We start from the raw sequence: 21,581 nt of genomic DNA, 5'->3' as shown, positions 1-21,581 counted from the left end.
CAGATCCTTTCAGAAAGTCAGGTTGGATTCTGCAAACAGGCTCCTATGTAAAATCAAAGGGAAACCTGTAAAAATAAGGCATTAAGTTGAAGCAAWGACTTATTTGAGGATGGGCAGAAGGAACATGATGCTTTATGTGCCATATGCATAGCATATTAAGAGGGATTTTCAAATCCCTCTAACAGAAGTTTGTGCTCTAACACTGGTGTTCATATCAAAGACTTCAGATATCTATGATGAGCACTTCTCAAAAAATCCCATCYTGTGCATGAAATACTGGCTTCACCAAAAGGAGAGCTTTGCATCTGTCCTCAGCAGATCAAGGATTGCATGCTATTTGCTTATAAWAGAGAAATCCTTCTGTATAAAGTCACAGTGAATTTCTTTGTCAGATCTTTAGAGCTTTTAACAACCTGTATTAGAATATCTTTGAAGTGCAGTTGAAGAATTAATTTTACTGCAACTGACTTTACCGGATGTGTTGAATTAAGATCATCCCTGCAGTTCTGTGATCTTTGGATCAGCAACCGGTATCAGTCATTTAGCTCCAAAAGATTTGGGAACAAGCAGCTATTCAGAATGACCATAGRCCTGTTAAGACACTCAGTATTTGACAGATATAAACAAAATCATACAGGCAGTTCCATTACGTGAACTATAGAGAAATGACTGTGTCATTCAACAGATAGTAACATGTCTTAAATATGGATACTAAAATCTGCCAAGAACAAAAATATATATATATATATGTAGGTGCTATGCTCTCTCCAGTAATTCTTTAATACTAGTACATTTAACGGGAAATGGGTAGTAAAGAAGTCTGAAACAGGATAAGAAAAAAACCTTCATATATTTCCAGATGTCATTTTAACAACAGCTGATATATTACAATTGTATGCACTTTTTAACTGCAAGTAAAATAGCCATTACACTTGTAACATTTTATGTGCAATGTTATTGGAGAGAAAATGGCTTTGACAATATATATTTGAAAAATTGTTGCTCCTATTCACAATTCATGAACACAGTCTTTCTGCAATATATCAAATCTATAGCCAGGCTTCCATCATATTACCTTTTAGGCAACAGTTAAACTGATACTCCATGGTTTATAGAACAGAAAGTAAAAAAATTCCTACCAAAAAAAGTTATTTTGTCTGATGGCAAAATAAGGGGATTTCTTTAAAGTTTTCTAGCTGTTCTTCTTAAAGCCTGCAGATCTAGGGATACTGCAATTAGTCCAAACAGTTGTCACCAGTAAAGCATAGAATTCAGAAAATGTGAATGCATTAACTGTAAAGAATGAAAAATATAACTGCATCCAATTTCCATTTTGTTCAGCTCTTATTACTGGCCCAAAACAAAAAACAATCCACAGGTATTTTACAGAGGACAAAAAGCAATACAAACCCCCGCACATTTGGGCTATGGTAATGCAACTTAAAATCCAAGAAATACTTCKGCAAAAATAGTATAAAAAATAAGCTGGAAAAGTTAAATGTTTCCAGCTTTTCCAAATCATTATGACACAAGGGTAAAGGGGACTAATAACGGAGTGTTTAACAAAGTACTCTCATTTCTTACTGCTCAAAATCCACCCTCTGTCGGTTCTCTTTTGTGTCTGTTCGGCAGTAGGTATGAAGCCAGTTTCGCGGGTGCATTCCTGCTCCCACTGGAATAGTCCCCTGGGAATTTTTGAAAGACTGCAGACAAGCAAAGAGCAAGCGATTAGAGTTTTCTAATCTTTTTGCTAATCATATGGTACGCAAGTTAATCATCATCTTACATTGACAAGCCACCAGCGAAGGCAGCTGGACGGACTGAGGGAATGACGGAGTTGAGGCTGTTTGGGGTGTGACAGCTATTGGAGATGGTATCCAAAGCGCCCGCTGCCTGCCAAACAGGGAAGAGTCCACGTGAGGGTAAACAGGGAGGCACGGGACGATCCCAGCTTGGTCCCTACTCACAGGCTAGTCGCACTGGTGACACTGCTGGCAACACAGAGCTAGGTAACACTAGTGAGCTTCTGTTGAGACAAACACGATTTAAAATGTTTTCCCCTTTTATTCCAAGTGTTATTTTGCTATTTGACAGTACAGTTTATGTCACTTAGCTTCTAAATTAAAATTCCCTGTCTACTTGTCTACACGTAGTTAACCAAGGATTTTTATGCCAGACATTAAAAATAACGCATTATCTCATCCATTTCCCCATTAAAGCAACTACGTTATCTCTTTACTGTGATATTGTACCTCTAACTGAAGAACGCATTATGAATCTGGAGACCTCCAGAACCTACCCAAAACCTTTCTTGTTGAATCAGCTCAGCAAATCTTTTATATGCATATTGTGTGTGTGTGTGCATGTGTTTGTGTGTTAGATATATGTATGCATATATCTACACACACAGGATTTGAAAGTTGTGTTTTCCATTTTTAATGAGTATTTAATGCATGCATATATCATAAATATAACAGCGGGAATAACCTGTAAGTGTCAGCACATCACAGAAAGGGCTGAGCTGGAGCATTTGAATGGAGATGCTGGTCTGAACACCAAAGGAAAGGGATATTCAGATCTGTGACCTTGGTTTTAATTCATTTGATTGCAGCTACACATACAAAGCCCACCAGCGTTTTCCCAGACATATGCAAAGGCATAACTCTTACACACACAAAACCGCTCTATTCCATTCTGGTGGTCATGATATAGATGTTCATGACAATGGCATTGCCAGAGGAGGTAGAAAGAGGCTTTAATTTAACTGAAATTCAAACAGACAGATTTACACATACCATTACCTCTAACTACACACAAGGAAAGGAGCAYGTATACTCAGACACACACCATTATCACTAGCAGTTGTTGTCCCACTTTCAAAAGAAAACAAAATAAAATCTGGCTAGCCTAAATCAAGGGAGGTAGTGGCAGTAACTCTTTAAAAACAACAGCAAATAAGTTTCAAAATATGTGCTCCATAAATAAAATATACAAGGAGAAGTTGCAAGTGTAGTATTGATCCCAGTTGTAAGTTGAGATGTAGAGAACTGCAGAGYTGGCACTCACAGTCTTCTGAATTGACAATAAATCCCTGGTTTGCCAGTACCCAAATTACTATTCTGCACATGTCTAGTTTGAGGGAAGTCATTAATTAGGTTGTCTTCCTTACTCAGGAGGTAAAGGTAGAATTATCCCACAGTGCTCTATAGTCTGAAGTTTTTCTTTTTTTTCTTAAAAAAAAAAAAGAAAAAACAGCTTGCATGGGACATCCTGCAAACTGATGGACTGATGGATAGAAACCATCTCTCAGTAAATGCAACATCATCATTTAAAACAGAGCCAAAGAAAGGTAGAATGGGCCTGCTAAAACTTATGGTAGGACTGTTGATACAGAGAAATGAATGCTGCAAAGATATGCAGTGAAAGCATTTCAAATGTATGATAAACTTAAGCTAGTTTTCCATTGTAGTCAAGAAAAGTTATTCAAATGTTGCATCAAGAAAACTGAGTGGCAGGTATTTTCTTGTGTATTTTCTAGTAGACTTTCATATAAAGGGATTGCAAGGAAGTCTGTCTGCCTKATGAATTCTGCGGAGAGAGGGAGGCTAACATTAGATGCTTTAGAAGTTACTGCAAATAATGGCCTGACTGATGCTTGTGTTGTGTAGTGACAGAACATCAACTTTTSGGGAAAGCATTTTTCTTAGTTTCCATGGTGAATACRTATTTATTACTGTGTTGTCACTAAACAGCCAGCAAGCCAGTTTTAGAGAACTCCATTGTGCATATATCATTCGACATATCTCACTGGAACCATTCTTAGATGCAGAGGATCTACTCGCTTGTAGCTCTGGCCATGTTTGGCAATTCTACCATTTTTAAAGTACAGAAATCAGCACTTAGAAATACTTTATAATCCCACTCAGTATAAACAAAGTTTTGCAACTTTTTATGGTAGGACATTAAAAAAAAAAAAAAATTGCCCCAGCAACAGGCCTACAAACAAGCGGGCTGATGAAGGAACCTAAACTGGCAAAAAACTAGACATGCAGAACAGATTATGAGTTAGACTGCTAGATTTGCATTGTAAATTCTAGCAGAGCTGCCACTTCCYACAGTAACTTTTATTTCCATTCTGTCAAAATTTCCATTGAGCCCCACTGACACATCATCTACACCTCATGGTTGAGAGGTAGCTCTTCAAAAGTAGTCACCATCAAACCAAATTTACTCTCCTTTTAATCGGAGGTTAAACACAACTGTAGTACAAGTCAAGGTCATACAAAAACACACCCCCTACTATTTTCTGATAGAATATARTCATGCAGGGTAAGAAGTACTCGCTTCCTTGCGCATAAATTACTTTCAGATTGGAACCAACATCACCAGAAATCTGAGASACACCAGAAAACAATACATTAGCTTGCCTTGATCCAACCCTGATGGTCTTTTACAGAAAGTTCAGACCTGCTTTGGCTCAAGCCCTAGTGAAAGAATGAATTATCCATCACATTGACTSTTGATATTCTATAGGACCGATGGGTATTTTTACCAGACAGAAGCTTTGTAAACACTACAGCAGTTTTTAAACAGCCCACTGATGGGTAGCTTTTGCACACAAAGACTACRCTCAAGATCAAAGGGAATTTTGTATAAGAACCATTTGACATTATAGCGGCTTCTTTATTACAGTCACCAGGTAATTGGCCCAAAGGCCACTCTAGGCTTAAGGTCARAGCACCCTCGATTACAGTAAAAAATTAAGTTTACATTAAAATCAGATTTCATTCTTAGAATAGCTTGAACTCTAAAAAGCTTCACAGAAAGCCAGAAAGTCAGAATCACAATAATTCTTTCTCAAACCAACAACCTGCCTAGCCCTTCAGAACAAAGATTAACGGCAAATATGCATGAGCATGTTCTTCTCCATGTCTGTTATGTCTTTGTGTTTTTTCCATCCCTCTCTCCACAACTATTTTCCTATTAGGATAGAATCATACTTTGAATGCATTTCTCCAAGGCTTCAAACCATTCTTTAGAGAGATACATAAGCAGAAGCAGGGAAGGGAGGTGACAACTCATGTCATCAAGTGCCCAAATGGTGAGAAGCAGGACTAGCAGTAGGTAAAATTCCATAAAAGTTTCTTTATGGAAGTTCAAAAGAAAGCTAACAAAATGTTATACTACATTCATAAATTTAATGGGGGTTTGAAGAGGTTATTCTATCACTGTATAATAGGCTGGATGGGTTAGACTGAGAATATTCTATGGTCTGTGTTACAATCCTAATGGACCAGAAGACCTTAAAACCTGTTAAGCCTATTCTCTTCAACACGCTGTCAAAAATATCATAGGAATAATACAAAGCCAACGGAAATCACTGTAATTCTTTTGTCAAATTCAATGACTGCACATGAGGCCTCATGTGATAAATGTACAGAAGAAATAGGATGTGTGCTTTTCCAAGGCATCTCAGAAACTCATGGCAAATGCACAATATGGTAATCTCAAATTAGCTGAGACAAAGTAAATGACTATCTGGTTAGCTTGCAGCAAGCATGATACACAACACAGGGGGTGGGGAACAGAGAGAGAAGGAAGGTTAATCTGGAAATATTTTAAAGGAATTGAAAAAAACTGAAAGATTAGAGTCTAAAAATAGGTTATATACAAATATGAATTATTTACTGAAGAATCTCTCACTCAGAAGTTTGAGTTCTTGCTGAAAGTCAGTAATTTAATTCACCTACAGAGCATAGCAGTCATCTTTACCACCTACATTAGTTTTCCCTCAAAGACCTGTCTCCACTGGACACTGCACAAACAGGAATGCCACCCAGGCTGAACTATTACAAATCAAGATGAAAAGCTGTCTAACAGCTGAAGCTTCTTAATGCAGAATAGTGCATTTTCTCTGCTTTGGACAAAAGCAACAGTGAACCAATGCAAGAGCCTCYATTTATTGCAAGCATTGCAATACAGCACAAGGAGGGATTTCTGCTAGTGCAATTGCAGCCCACATAGGGCTCTCCATGGCAAAAGCAGCAATTTCAACTTAATCCTGAAAACAAGTCGTTGTCAGTGGAGACAACAGCACTACTACTGCTTTGGACTAGCCAACACATTAGACACTGGCTTCAGTTCCTCCCTCAGGCACCCAGGACTCTTTTGTGAACTGAATTGCAGGACCCTTCCCTGAGCAAAGCAACACCCAAGAGAAGAAACTTGGGCTCTGGACTAAATCTTCTCTTGCCTAAGTTGAAAAATCATTGCACAGGTTTTAATTGGTATTACATAAAACAGGGAGATTTAACATTAAGGGGAGGAAAAACAACTAAGACTGCAAATAACAACAAGAAATGCCTTGGCGGGGGGCGGGGGGAAGGGAGAAATCAGGAACCATATGCAGGGGAATCATCTATCAAATGTCACATTTCATTATTATTTTTAAGTCCTGGAAAAGCCATAGCCTCTTAAAACAACAAGTTTTTCTGCTTAGATGACAACAGAGCAGATTAGGTCACTGCCTGGCTCAGATTTCCTCGCATGACGATCTTTAGGCATCTTATTAGGATTGCCAGGTTGAACCAGGTTGATCCATTCAACATCTCCACCTTCTCGTGCTAGATGTGTTAGCACAAGTGCTTCTGAATACACATTCTATCACAGCTTAGAAAATACTTTCAGGTGGATGACACTGACTTAAATCCACATGCCTATTCCAGCAGCTTTTTGATCTTGTCAAATCTTGCACTGAATCTGGAATGTACTTGTGCAGGAGATCACAGGGGAAAACATTACACCATTGCAAAAGATAGATTTGCAAAATTTGGTGGGCCAAACTGTTCTTCAGCAGCAAATACAGGGAGGGGGAAAAAAAAGGAAAAAAGAAGTGCCCTGTTTTCAACTGCCTCTCTAAATCAAAATTAATTTTATTTTTTTTCCTAATAGAAGTATTCTACTAATACTTCTAATAAAACAACCTACTTCAGTAGATTCCAAGGACCTGCAGGACATCCGCAGCTTCACTGAAACTGTGTAGGCAGATCCATAAGTGGTATAAATAGAGTTCCAGTGATCAATGGAGGTACATCTCTTCATGCTACTTGAAAAATTCTGTCCTGGAGGCAGCTGTCCTGGTATCTAACAACAGTTTTTTCCCACTAACTCTCAAATCACTTTAGTAACTGGGAATTTAAAAAGAATAAAATCTACTGGAATAGGARGCAGATACAAGTTAGAACTTAACATTTATATATGCATACAGAGAAAATTTCTATAGGAAGCTTCAGTTTCTCCACRTTTCCAAGGGAAGGTGAAGCTTAACATTCTAGTATCTGTCGAGGCATGCCAAGATTTATGAATGCTAATGGAAAATAAATACAGATTATYCTGCTGCAGACCATTAATGGAATAATGAGATATCATTAATATGTGAAAAAAGTAAGAAGATGTTCACATGGTTTGAGAATGATTGACATATAGAGGAAAAAAAAACCTATATATTATTTGTTCAGTTCATTAAGTTGTTTAGCAAAATCTTAAACCTTTAATCCAAATATTCAGTCTCTGGCTCATGAATTATCCATAAGTAACTATCTTTTGTATGCCCAAGAAAAAATACTTCAGAAAAAGCTGAGGGAAAGGAGGAAAAGAAAATACAGACAGTGAAAGGTCTAATAAGTATTTTGCCTATTACTCCCAACTTTAGCTTCCTGATTCTGGTGATCAACTACAGACCTGGCAAAATGTAAAGCTTATAGGCTAGCACCTATCTTACCTCTAATAGGCCTTAGCTTATTTGATGGATAGCTAGGTAAAAAAATCCTTACCCAAAATAGCTGCTCTTTTCCTCTGGGACATCCAGTAGCCAGAGACAGAAGTGTTGAACCCAAAAATAGCACAGACACTTCACAGTGAAAAAATCCCTTTTTGAGAAAAATTGTCTGCTAGGCATTTAGCTCTCAGCTTGTAGCTCCTTCATCCTGCTGCCACATACCTAACCTCACATCTCAACCGCAGCCCATGAGCCACACCAAAAGCATTGCCCTGCAGAAGATATCTATAGATTTCATGTGGCTGATCCACATGTTTTCTCTTTTTCTTTAGTGGAAAATATTTTTTAACTGAGTTYGATTAAGGTCTGGAAAACACTAACAGTCACGGACTGTGCTGGAATCACTTGTGAAAACACTGAAACCATGAGTCAGCTAAGCTGTTGCATCCAGGTAGTAATTCATGTGGAAAAAGAATATTTTACATAAAACAATGCTTTCATTTTCCTCAGGGATGGTCTAAATTTGTTTTCTATATACATACAAAATAGGTAAATGCAAAACATTTATGAATAAAAGTATTCTGACACACTTATAATAATAAGCTTAAACTTAAGAAGGCAGTTAGAGTGTAACTAATATCAATAAAAAGCCATGGAGGAAACTAGCTATACAAGAAGCATGCATTCATTAAATTAGCATTCCCCTTTTTCATAAATGCAAAACTTGGCAGCTTTGCATCATTAAGTTATACTTTCTTGAACATACCCATGAGTTCTGATATGTTGACTCAACACACCCGAGACCTTGCTTGAAGATCTTGCTATGCTTTAGACACTGCCGTTGAGATGCGCATACAGCAAGAAACAATCCTAGTGCGAGTTTCTAGGTTGTCTCCAGGGAAAAATGTTTTTTCTCTCTTCYAAATACTGCCTAAATTAAAGAAACCATCTCTATGCACCTCACTAGGTTCCCAGCTGGTCTAAATCAGCACAGCTGCTTTCATTTCAGTGTAATGACTAGTTTCCTTCCACCTGAGCTGTTGCTTAGGGTCTGTAGTTGATGGGCCCATTTAATCTGGTTGGGGGATGRTGACTTCAGGGAAGAAAGGGCCTGAAAAGAACTTTAAAAGTCTATGTACCTGCAAAAATTCTTTTAAGAACCCTGTTTTGCTATTAAACCTATTGGGACTTAAAATGAAGGAACTGGTAAGAAGACATAAGTGAAAGTTTAATTTAGCTACAGTAAGTACACACTGCTAGAAACTTTATCCGCTTTCGCACTGGATGTTGCCTATTAATGCAAAAAGGGACAGCAAAAATGCACAGGAGGTAATGGGCAGATAAAACCAGGAGCTTTTAATGGGACAGCCTTTCTTGGTGGCAGCTGAGGGTTAGGCTGGCTGAAAGCTCGACAGCGCAGCCTGAGCTATAATTGCATTGCCTGGAGTCTCCGCTTGTCTGCCCAGCTCTGGGCGCTACTGCAACAGCAGCAGGACTGCCTCTTCTCTCGAGACTCACAGCTTGGACTCCGCTCCTACCCCAAGGAACTCTTGTTCAAGCTGGTGCAGAGCTCTTACCACCTTCCCTCAGCCAACATAGTATTACAACTAGCCGCAAGGAGGCTTAGACTGGAAATAAAAAAAATAATAATAATAATAATAAAAAGATTTAGGATGCTTCAATTCTGAAATGAAAATACCTATCCTGGACAAGTATTTTCAGCTCTCACATGAAAAAAGAGACTGCAGATCACTGCCAGGATGTTTTATAAGAAGAGGGTGCACAGCTCCTCTTTGGTTCTCTGAGAAACATTTCCTTCAGGAGATAGTTCAAGATTTTGGTTTTTCAAACACACCACACACAACTCTTCTTTCAGCCATCCTCTCGTGTCTGGCTCAAGAGAGCTCCAGCTCAAGACGCCAGTGGCTTTGGATCTCAGGCTGAGGCACCGAGCTTTCTCTGGGAGCATTTGAGGTGACCCAAGCGTGTCACGGAGGGATACAACCAAACACAGTCAAGGCACCTCTCATTAGCCAGACTGGGTATGCTCTTAGCCCACCCCCACTGCAATGTAAAACATGTTTGCTCAAGCCATCTTTGGTAGAGAAATCATACTGCAGAAGGACTTCCAATTTGCACAGTCATGCAGTAAATCAATGACAGAATTAAAACATGTAGCTTCATATGCAGAATATCAACTCTATATCCTGGATTTGCTGACCTGTAAGAAATGTGGAAACATAACTGTGCTGTTACTACAGGTTGGGTTTGCAGGGTTTTTGTGTGTGTCTGTGTGTGGGGTTTTTTTTTTTTTTNTGGGGTTTTTTTTTTTTTTGTTTGTTTGTTTGTTTTTAATATATATATTTTAAGCAGCAGACTGCTTTTAAGAGCAATCAGGGCTAGGCTGTGGTTTTGACAGCAAGGTTTCTAAGGGAGAGACTGCAGAGGGGATGTATCACAGAAGAAGCAGCCTAAGAAATCTTTCCAGCACCTGCATTCAATGCCAGGTGGGTACAAAATGAGGTTGAGTTAGTACTCTGGCATTTGGTTGGGCTGGAGTWAATAGCTGCAGAAGATCCAGGGCAACAGTCAGGCTCAAGTCTTCCTGTGCTTTCCCCATCAGTGAAGCAACCAGATGGTTTTTCTCCCTTGTGCTTCAGTAAAGCAGTTTCTCGGGAGGAGTTTAGTGTGTTTTCAAGACAGACTTCCATTTTTTTTTATTCTATCTTGCTGGGAGGATGGTGTAGGGAGCATTTAAGTAAATAACTAAACCATGATGGGGGGTGGAACAAGTGACATTTCTGGCTTCTCTTTACAGTCATCTGTCAAGATTCAGGTTACAGAGAATTAGAAAGCTTGAAGTAATAGTAGTTCAGTGTCCCTGTAAGACAGAACTTCTCACTGTGACTGGCTCACTGTCAATTTATAACCTGGAGCATGAAATCTTTAAAATCCTCTGTAATTTTTCAACTGCAAGGGATTTGGGGATCTTATCAGTGAAGAAATAATATTGTTAAGGTTCCTCTCTTGCAAGTGTTCCAGTCTTCATTTCAAATTCATGGGCTCACTGTGTTAGTTGGATTTGTCTAATATTTTAACATTTCCAAAGGTGAGAAATAGAAATTGTCAAGGTTGTGTGCTGCCAGGGCTAGGCGTCTCAGAGTCACCTGAGTTACAGCTGGAGGTACAGCTACGCATAAACATTCCTACCTGTGTGACATTAATCAGCATACTTTATTAAAGGATATAAGAACATTGCTTAGCTAGTACATCTAATAAAGGAAGCTGYCTGACGTGCCGTGTATTCCAATAGTGTATTCCAAGCGACGGCCTCGCTGCCCTGTCACACTGATAAGGGCCTGTCACATCCAATATTCCAGCTCCAGAACTGGCCCCTGGTTCACGATTCAGAGGAGGAAAGTCTTTCCACCTTGGCTCTGCACTGAGACAGCACTTACTCGCCTCTGCAATCCACTGCACTTCCAGCTTCCCTGCTTAAATTATACTACATGAAATGTTATTACTTTTACTAGAAGGATGTTGTCATAAGATAACCCAAGTTTTGTTTAAATTCATCCATTGTGATTTCCTGTGCCAATGAGTTTCCTCAACCAGCTACATATTGTACATACAGAACATGAACTTTCCTCTCTTGGTTGCCTTAGCATCAAGCCGTAATATTACTAAGCATTTTGTCTAGAAAGAAAGCCAAGATGAGCTGTAATGCTGATACAAGCCATGCAAGTTAGATTAGTTGCTGTAAAATGCTACATATTATTATTGCAGGGACTCTTTAATATCTCCAAGCTAAATACATTGACAAAAAGGATTATTATATGGTAACTTATAGTCGTGTTTACCACATCACCACCTGACCATGTGAATAATAATGTCTGTTGCTGCTGTAACCATTCCAGTAAAGCTGCAAATACATTCTCCTACAGCTCATCAACTAAAATAACATCTACATCCGTGTTTCTCGAGAAATGCAGCATTCAAAACTTAACCTTCTGAAACCAAGCCAGCAGCCTCCATACAGAAGGGAATCAAATGCTAACCACATCATCTCACTCAGGAAAAAGGTTATTATTAAATGTTTTCATATATATTTAATCTAGAAATGGATTCAACGCATTAATCAAAGCTATATTCTGGCTAGTCTCCGAGCATTGCTCACTGTAGCAATTCTGCTCTGTATACATGTGCAGAGAGAACACAAAAGGTCTTGGCATTTGAAAGACTGATAAAATTTAATTTGTATGTTTGTCTGATAAACACTTCAAAGATATCAAAATGTGGGGAAAAAATATTAGACTTGAGAAACCGTATGGCTAAGGCAGAGTACATCAAACTCCCCCATGCAAATCGAGCCTGCCTACTCGCCGGAGATGGCATATTCCAGAAAATGCAGGTGTGACCCAGGGCTAACAACGTGGCTGGGAAGACCCCAGTTCCTTTTAATGGGCCGGGGAGGCAATCTTCAGGCAGCATGTGAGGAGCTCAAATTATACTCCTATACTAGAATCCTTGTTTCTTTTATGGTTACTGCTTTATTCAAAGGAGGAGCGGAAAAGATGCATGACTGTCTTCTAAAGAGCAGTTTCAAACAAGTGAGTAGCGGGTGTTGCTGCTACATTGGTGTTAAATGCYGTAATAAATTGGGGGTGATGTAATTTGATTTGACTTTGGTGATATCTAAGGGAAATGAAAATGAAGTTTGCAGGAAATGTGTCAATTCCTCATACAGATCAAAGCAGAGTGATTGTTTTGGTAACAATGATATAGTTTGCCATAAACATTTCTATTGAGAAAGTATTATTATGCTATATCACTGCAGTGAATAGCATGAGAAAATGTAATAGTAGAAATTAGTTTTATGAACTATGTTGTTAAGGCTAAAGAAATGGTATCTGGGAGGAGGAGTGGGAGTTGTCTGCGTGTGAACACAGTGCAGGAAGCTGTGTACAGAAAGATACTCCAAGTAAAAATCAATGAAAAGATTCCCCTGTGGAATCCGAATGGAAACAGAAGAACAGGGAAAAAAATAAAGACATTAACAAAACGTAATCTTTAAGGTACTGCTTTCTTCATCTGTTTTTACASAATAAATAGAACTAACATTTCTCCTCACTGGTGATTCAAGCTTCCAGCCATTTTCCTTAGCTTGTTCTGCATGTCTGAATAATATGAAACCTAACAAAATATATTAAAAAGAGAGAAAATAAACAAAACTGTTCAGACCCTATAGTTATGGCATAATTCTGTCAGCCTTCAGATTTCCAGGAGCAAAAGCTGGCAAATGCTTTTATATTACACATTACACACTGACGTGCATCTACATAAACACAGCACATTAGCAAAGCCTTCTGGTGTGTAAAGTATATTTTTGCTTGTTTTAGAAATATTCAGGTATTTCATACAGAGAACCAATTACATCCCAGCGGATTAAGAACAAAAGGGACGCAGCGTGTACAAAGTCTCATTTTTCTGAATGAATAGGAAGATCAGCTGTCTGCGGCCTGATGCTCACAAAGCCCAGAAGTCTGAGGAGYCATTTACATAGTCCTGCATACCCATGAAGCAGGGGAGAGGATGGGCAGGATATCACATGAACCACCAGAAACTGCCCTTAGAAAAGATCATCTGGGCTTTCTGCATGACCACGCTTTGATATGAAAATGATTTTTGAGGAAAAATATTGTCAGGGAAAGGCAAGGGAAGTCAGATAGCCTCAGGCAAGGGGGAGTAGCTGGGAGGGTCTGGTCTCCTGGAGCTCTCATGTTTGGAAAGAAGCCATAACCAATACAGATGAGAAAGCAACAAAAAAAAAAGAAAAAAAAAAGAAAGAAAAAAGAAAGAAAGAAAGAAAGAAAAGAAAAGGAAAAAAAGGCATCTTAGCTGAAGACAGTCTTTGCAAAATAGGGCTGCTGAGCCTGTTGAACATGCTTTCAGTGTGCTGCTCTATTGATTTTTTTGAAGGGAAAATAGGAAAATTCCAATAACTAATTCATCTCATTGCCTTCAGGCAAGCAGAGAAGGGAACTCTTGTGATAGAGAAACGGGCTTTGTAGAATCATGATGATGCCATGTCTTAAAATTTCACAGTAAACTCAGTGTAAGCCTACTTCTGCTGGGTCAAATAGTCAGACAGGCTCTTGCTGCCGTGGGAGGGGCTCTTTGCCAGGCTGACTGTGGAATTCWACAGGTTTCTCTGAAATTGTCAGGTATGTTTTCCAGTAGAACTAATGAGCAGATAAACACTTGGAGTTTTGTCCTCAGCTTTATTGAAAATAGGCCCTTCTGTTATTTRCTTCTATCTGTCTGACATCAATATACCAACAAACTAACCAGCTGTCCCAAAACCTACTAAATCCTTTCCAAGAAAAAAACCTTAAGTTATCAGGATGCCAACCTACAACAAAACATGCTCTTTAACTTAAAGAATTCAGCTGAACCTTCTTAAAAAGAACTATGRATGACATTAAACTGGGCAAGTTACCAAAATATTCCTATTCCTGGGACACATCCAGCACATCATGACTTAGAACAACCTATAAATCAACAGCTCTYAAGAAACGAGGAGCAGCACAAAGTCCAGCGCACTCAGTAGCTCAGTTCTCTTTAATCATTCCTCCACTTTCTGATTGTGGAAGTTRATCTATGTACTTGGACTTGCCAGAAACAGTAGCACAGATTCACACTATGGTATTAATTGTAAAAGTATATATATTGGAAATAGTTTTAATGTGGATTTCAAACAAAAAAGACAGATAACTGGCTCATGGAAAAAAGCTGGAGAATAGCAATATCTGGGTCTAACATGCTCGAGAGATGTTCACTGCTGTTTAAACTGAAAATAAGAGCTTGCTGCATCTCTAGGTGAGCTATTCAGTTTAGGATACCTTAGATAAAAATCCCATCCCCTTTTAGTGAGCTTAACTCTCAAAGGCTTTCTTTGGACTAGGATTTCATGAAAGAAAATAAGGAAAAACAAAATGATGTTATGATACACTCTAATTACTGAAACTAATTAAAAATAATGCATTTATTTTTTTTAAAAAAATATCAGTAAGTTACATCTCAAGAAAAATACATAAAGACTAATTGGCAGTCAGGTAGCTGTCCTTCCGCTTCTCTGGTGTGACAGAAGGCCCAAGAAATATCTTTGTGGAAAAAAAATCGTCAATAACTTTCCCRATCAAGTACAAATATATCTGTCAATATGTGAGCCGGGCCCACAGTCACAACGTCACCAATGCTAATAGGATTCTGACTGAAAGGACAAAATACAAGTTGTGGCAAAAAGACAGTACTTGAACCATTTTCTGAAAGGTAATGCAAAGCAAAAAAAAAAAAAAAAAAAAAAAAAAAAGTCACGTGGCTCATTTAATTCATTATCAAAACCCAGATACAGATACAGCTGTAAATGCAAACGTATGTTCCTTCCTTTTGAAAAAAATTAAAATATGACTTTTATGTATTAAAAGTATTTTAGTATGACAACTGTTTATTATTCTGGACTGAAAGCATTATGAAACACAAATCTAATGTTCTTTCTTGTTTGTTTACAGACACGTAGGCACACGCTGCCTTTCACGTACCAGTCAGATAAATGTCATGGTGTGGAAACATGTTGTTTATTATCTAATTTCTGGTTTTATTCTACGACTGGAATGGTTAATGCCTATCAAATTAGATCCTTTACTTTTACAGTATGTCCATGACAGGCTCTTTTGCTAAAGGAAACATCAAACAATTTCTCAATGTGACCTATTGGCCACCCAATTCCCATGACATCATTGGCCAGTGTGGTCACAGGGAAGAGCATGATTCCAAACTGGAAGATGTCTTAGACACTTCTGCCCCTGCAAGACTTCTGTGTTTGCTCAAGAAGGAAAAAGAAAAAAGAATCAATCCCATTTTAGCAGCTGTGTGGTCAGGATTTAGCCACTGAGAGACACGTGTTTATTCTCACCCTTCCCTCCATAAACATCCCAATATGAGTCACCTCCAGCTGAGCATGTTGCTCTGCCCCTGAATTCCTTTGCTCACTCACAGCCCGACAGCTGATGCAAATTGCATCACTCAGRACACCTCACATCAGCTGAAGTTTTTCACTTCTGTGTTTCAGAGCTGGTAACTTTTATAAGCCACAGGCTTTGCTAAAGTATTATGCAAATTGCCTTTAAAAAAGAGAAGAAAAAAAGAAAGAATAATTCAGCAATACCACAGAGGCCTGGATGYGGCTGTAGTTGGCAGCAGTAACCCATGTCACACGCTCTGGCATTACAGCCCAGCTTAGGGAGTTTTTATAATTTTCCTTGCATAATAAAGGTACAAAACCAAGTCGGCACTGAACACACGAGGCTGCTGTACTGAAGGCTAAATGAGTAAACGTTGTTTTTCCTCTCTAAAGCAAAAGGGAATCGGAGGTTTCTGAAGAACTAGAAAAAGGACTCTAAAATGCATTCCTAAGGCTTTCAGAGATGCAGAGCCTTACAATTCTAAAATGCTGGCTGAGTAGCTCTGTTTGAATACAAGTATCTCTTCCATTTCTAAAATTTACTTATTAAATGATATYACATAATAATTGCATTCACCTCTTCCCACAAAAGTCACTGCCACGGGCATCATATCCATTGCCTTTTTAAAGCAACCTGAAATACAGCATTTCAAGCTGGAAAAAGTCAGTTTTTCTCCTCCAAGGGAAAAAAAAAAAAAAAAGACAGAAAATTCATCCAAAAAGCAAGCAAACAAAAATATGCCGGTTGCCTCATCTTAACATCAAAACAATAAACTCCATTGTATCACTATTTCTTTAAAAATAAGAAATAAGAAAAAAATAAGAAAAAAAAAAGACCTTCTGCTGCCTCATTGTTAGCTATTTCATGGCTGACTTACAGCCTTGAGAAAAAAAAAAAAGTAGCTTGTTACAGAAAAATTGGTACAGCCGCAATTCAAGCAGCACGATCACTTACTCCAGCTATTATTGTGACTAATAATCATGTTTTTATTATAGCATAAGGGCAAAAGATGGATGGTGAAAAATACAAAGAAAACTGTGTACGTAAATATCCTTTACTATCAATGGATGACAAAAATCCAAAAAAAAAAGTTATCTCATGGGAGACTGATAKCTACATTAAAGGCCATTGTTAATTCCTTTTCAGTTCAAATGGACAAATACTGATTAATACTCACAGCTAACACGGTTACGTAGGTAACTTCAACAGCATTTGATCTCAGGAAACCCAGGGGAGAGGAAACCATCAGTGCCATCTCGGGCTGGTCATCTGAGAATTTCCTTTCCTTCTGTTCCTTTGAAATGCAACAGAAAATAGTGTACAGCTGGGAAGGATTCTCAGTGACAAATGTTACGTTTAGAGCTGTCATCAGCGTATACTTTCCGATATCGCTCTCCAGCGTGTGCGAAATCTCCCGAAAGCCTCTTTTGTATGCATTAGGTATCGGGGAAAGTTGACTTAGGATGAAAATATTCTGCACCAACTCTTTTCACACGTCTAGATATCAAAATATATGGCCGGACTGGGTCAAAGAGTTGCGGTTATAAAGAAAAATCTTGATCTTTTTATCATCTTATAGTRCCTAGAAAATGAACATATCCACAAATACAGGAATGTTTAAAAACTGCCTGGTAACTTGCTRCAAGATTTAAAATTCTGTCTACTGGATGCCAGTGCACAGATGTTTACTAGTTTCAAACTAAAGGAGCATCCCCTTAAATTCAAAAGCCTTGCTATGACCATAGAAGATAGATGGCTTCTGCTTMATGCCTTTGTAAGGATATCAAGATACGGTGTTGCTGTAAAGCCACTCCACCTACTTGAGAAAGGCCTTAATAGAAATGAGGAGTTAAGTGTTTGGTATTTTACACAATCTTTGGTGCAAGTGAAATCAGTTTGTCCAAATGAATTCACACTGGCACCCTTGTTTGGASTCTTGGGCTTTTCCCTTTCTCAGTTTTCAATTTTAATGCAGATCAAATAGTCATTCCTTTTACTATTAAGAAAGAGAAGTTCTGCAGTTGGGCACAAATTAGCAAAMAGAAATAACCTCCAACATCCATTACATTTTGCTAATTTTTCTTTAATAAGCCTCAAACATTCTGCTCTGAATGTTAAAAAAAACCTCACATGTTTAGTAGCTACATTTCTCAGACAAAATGTTTTATTTTTCAAAGTGATTTTTTCAGTTAGAAACATCAATTAGATATTTCAAAAAWTTTTAATTACTCAAAGGAAATCTAATTCATAACAGGCAAAATGCAATGATTTCAAGTGACTTTTTTCAGTTTACTAAGGAAATGTCAAATTTCACTGTGAGGAAGAGGGCTAAATTAATTTCTTTTTCTATTTTTTAATATCAAAATGTAAATTTAGAAATTCATTATTTACATATTTGACTTTGATTCRATTTTCTTTTTCCAAAAGAATAGCAAAAAGCCTGGAAAGAAATATAGCTTTCTTGATATTTAAAGAGTTATGGCACATAATAACTGCATTTGAAAGACATATGAGTTTCATATACAAATTGGAGTTCAAACCCAACTGAAAAACTGTTTAAGTAAAAGGGTAATTCTGAATGTATTCAAGGGACTATGGATYTTGTTCTTGATTCCAACTTCACTCTCCAACTGCCTTGTGTCTTAAGACTCACTGGTAAAATCAGAGTTCAAACACCTTCTTATTCCCTCGCAGATGCCCACTGTTCCTACAGCATCGGTTCAGGAGCATCAATACGYGTGGTGCAGAAGCTCTACTGCTTCGTGCTTCGGTAACAAAACCRCTAAACTGTGCAGCTACATTTTTGTCCTGTCCTTGTTTCTCTGCCCCCACTCATCTCTCCACAGGATATTGCTGTGATTGCATTCCRTTTCTGATAACTGAACAACCCAAACTAAATAAGGGGAAAAACATGAACACTGAAGAGAAAACACCTGTGGTCCCTATTTTTCAAGCAATAGCTGTCACCAGAGAGGCTGGAAGAATTAATCTGCAATAGTCTCGAATGATGCAGCCCTCCTCGGCTTTCAGAGGACGCATGTTATCACAGGGCAACCTCATCTGAAGCTCTCCAGTTCTTCCATGCTTTTGCTTTTCTCTTGCAGGTTCTCTGCTTCACTAGCACTTAATAATGTCAGGTTTAGAAACGTTACCAAATGGAGACAAACTCTGGCTTTTACTTAGCCGTCTCTTCAGAGAAGGCTTTAGAGAGAAAGTAGCGTCCCTCTGTTTCTGACCTGCCGATTGTAGAGTTGGAAGCAAAACATAGCCAGAGCTCGAGAGCACTGTGTAACACGCCATATGCTCCAGCCTAGCCCCAGTCACGTCTATACGGYGTGATGGGTGAAACAGGTAGTGGAGCCTGTTTCCCAACCTGTGGTCTCACTGCGGAGATTTTTCAGTATAGACTCTGGTTCAGTCAAAAGCAAGCTAAATCCTGTTCTCTTTATTTTCACCAAAATATCACTCACATCAACGCTCTTCTAAAATAATCATCAGTATCAGTCGCTACATGTAGTCAGGATGAAAAGCATGCTACAGAATCAATAATAACAGCATCCATGTTGAGTCACAAATTAAAAGTCTCTTACCTCAGAAAAATCAAGGACCTCTCACTCTGCTTCTTTTAACTCAGCCAAAGGGAATAATTCAAGGCCCAGGTGTGCAATGCTAGGGAAAGGAAAAGAAAAGTGCTTGTTATGTGAAGCAGGTGTTGAATATTGTCGTAACTGAGGCCAAGTTAATAACATTCTAATGAGTAGTAATAAACAGTCAAAAGCAATAAAAAGGAGAAAATAATCTCCAGAGCAATCATGCTGTACTTAATATATCCTGAGAGCAAAGGACATTATTGAAGTGGGTGGGGGAACTACGTATGAGTAGAGTAGTGCATCTCAGGATAATTTATGGCTGTAAAATAGGGGAGATTGAAGACTATAACTCAAGAAGACTGTAACTCAAAATTTTGTTAAAAGTGGCGAGCCTCCTAAAATCAGCATGCAGCATATCCATGATTCCCCAAAGCCTTTGGTGTTAGCTGGCATAAACAAAAATAATTCTGCATCAGCTGTTTGTCTCCTTTGATGTTTTGTTCTCAGCCAGACAATGTATAGGACCTGAGCCCAGACGAGGGGTGTAAAAGCACATCTTCACAACGTGCCTGTGCTGCTCAAACACCTCCTGACAACCAACAGGGATTATTTGGGTAAAACATCTTTTACATTAATTAAGGTTTATTCACAGCAAAAATAAATGACTCCTGCCTGTAAGCGGGTTTATAAGGGAAAATAAATAAGACAGGAAAGGAGGCTGTCCAAGTGCAAGTCTGATGTACATGCACACCTGAGGATCACATGTACCCATACAAAGGATTATGCTGTTGCAGGAGGTAAAAATAGATGGAAAATCAATGTATATAAGCAAAAGGTTTTGTAAGTCGGAAGACTTTTGAAGGCGTTTCCAGCTTAGAAACATTTGCACTTCTTCACAGAGATGTGCACAGTGGGTCCTGAATGCAATTTTCCCACATCAGCTTTTGCCTAATGGTGAGGCACAGGCCGGGGTGGTTTTGTGCCTCTGTGTTTTCTCATGGGCACATTATGGTTCACACATCAGTCACTTTGCACGTAAACCCAGACTGCAGCACACAACACCTGCATCTAGAAGGCAAACACCAAAACACGCGTTCATCCACAAGCCCTCCAATTTATAAACGCAGGGTGTTTAGAAAGCAGGTTGTAGGAAAGGGTCTTTGGTTTTTGCTTGGTAGCACGCGGTTTAATTTGACATTGCTACAGTCCACAATATCTGTGGCTTGTCTTTCTTTTCTGCACTTCACAAACAAAAGCTCTATTAGTCATTAAAAGAAATGCAAATGCAACCTGCTTGGACAAAGTATAGTTCTTACGGGGTCGGGGAATTACCTACCCTTGTGCAACAGATAGTTGTCTTCAAAGAGAGTCTGACCCAAAGGCTATGGAAAYCACTGGTGATGGCTCATTAATTTCAGCTTGTTTTAGATCATGATCTATGTGGAAATAAATACATCTATTCTAAAAGTGGAAGGGAGAGAGGAGCAAGGAGGCTGTTGTCTGCCTTTGTTCATTCTGTAACTCTCACATTTATACTGCCGTGAACAAATATTCTGACACCTCCAGCTGGCAGTGAAAAAGAACCATTTCTCCTGGTAAATAAAAATTGGTCCTTCTTTCTTGCTACACAAAATTAATTTGATTTGTATGTTGTCTGCATGGTTTGAACCGTGTTAAAAAACCCACAGCAAACTGTTTCACTGAACCTGGCATCCATATATACCACCTGTTGTAAAAGTTGCATATTTTTGTTGTAATTAATGTACTTACTATTTAGCATGTATTTCAGACGTGTATTTCAGTGGACGTTTCAGATCTTGCTTTCAGCTCTGATTTATCCAGAAATTCYGCTTTTTATCCTCAATATATTGCTGATAATAACAACAAAGAAACTACTGTGCTGCTCTAATGCTGACTCCTGGCTGCCATATAATATAATAAGACAGCTTGCTTTCTGTGCTGYTTTAGAGTTTAGAGTTTTCATTGTCAAGTGTCTGCAAAAATCTCTAAGCTTTCTCTGGTCAGAGTTTTGAGATCCTGAATATGGGTCTTTCTCAGTAACTTCGGGGAGAGGTCAAGGTGTTCAGAATTTCTGGAAACCAGGACGCTGTATTTATTGTTGACTTTTCAGCCTATTTCATCAGCTAAACAACTGGAACCAGACCCTGCAACTAACCATATCCCTGTTCT

The 21,581-nt window shown here is 38.6% G+C and overlaps 1 long non-coding RNA gene across 1 annotated transcript in view; it reads right to left on the bottom strand.

The window, feature by feature from the left end:
- LOC146595042 (uncharacterized) overlaps positions 1–20,105 on the bottom strand; it is a 73,795-nt gene extending 53,690 nt beyond the window's left edge. The window contains exons 1-2 of the long non-coding RNA XR_014896015.1: positions 19,392–20,105; positions 16,979–17,095 (exon numbers count right to left, since the gene is read on the bottom strand). This is a non-coding gene — a long non-coding RNA (uncharacterized LOC146595042). The remainder of the gene's footprint in view (positions 1–16,978; positions 17,096–19,391) is intronic.
- Between the last annotated feature and the right edge of the window lie 1,476 nt (positions 20,106–21,581).

Source organism: Rhea americana, unplaced genomic scaffold (assembly GCF_003343005.1).
Source record: "Rhea americana isolate MKP2758 unplaced genomic scaffold, rheAme1 scaffold_24, whole genome shotgun sequence".
NCBI lineage: Eukaryota > Metazoa > Chordata > Aves > Rheiformes > Rheidae > Rhea > Rhea americana.
This window is presented reverse-complemented; position numbering and strand designations above follow the sequence as displayed.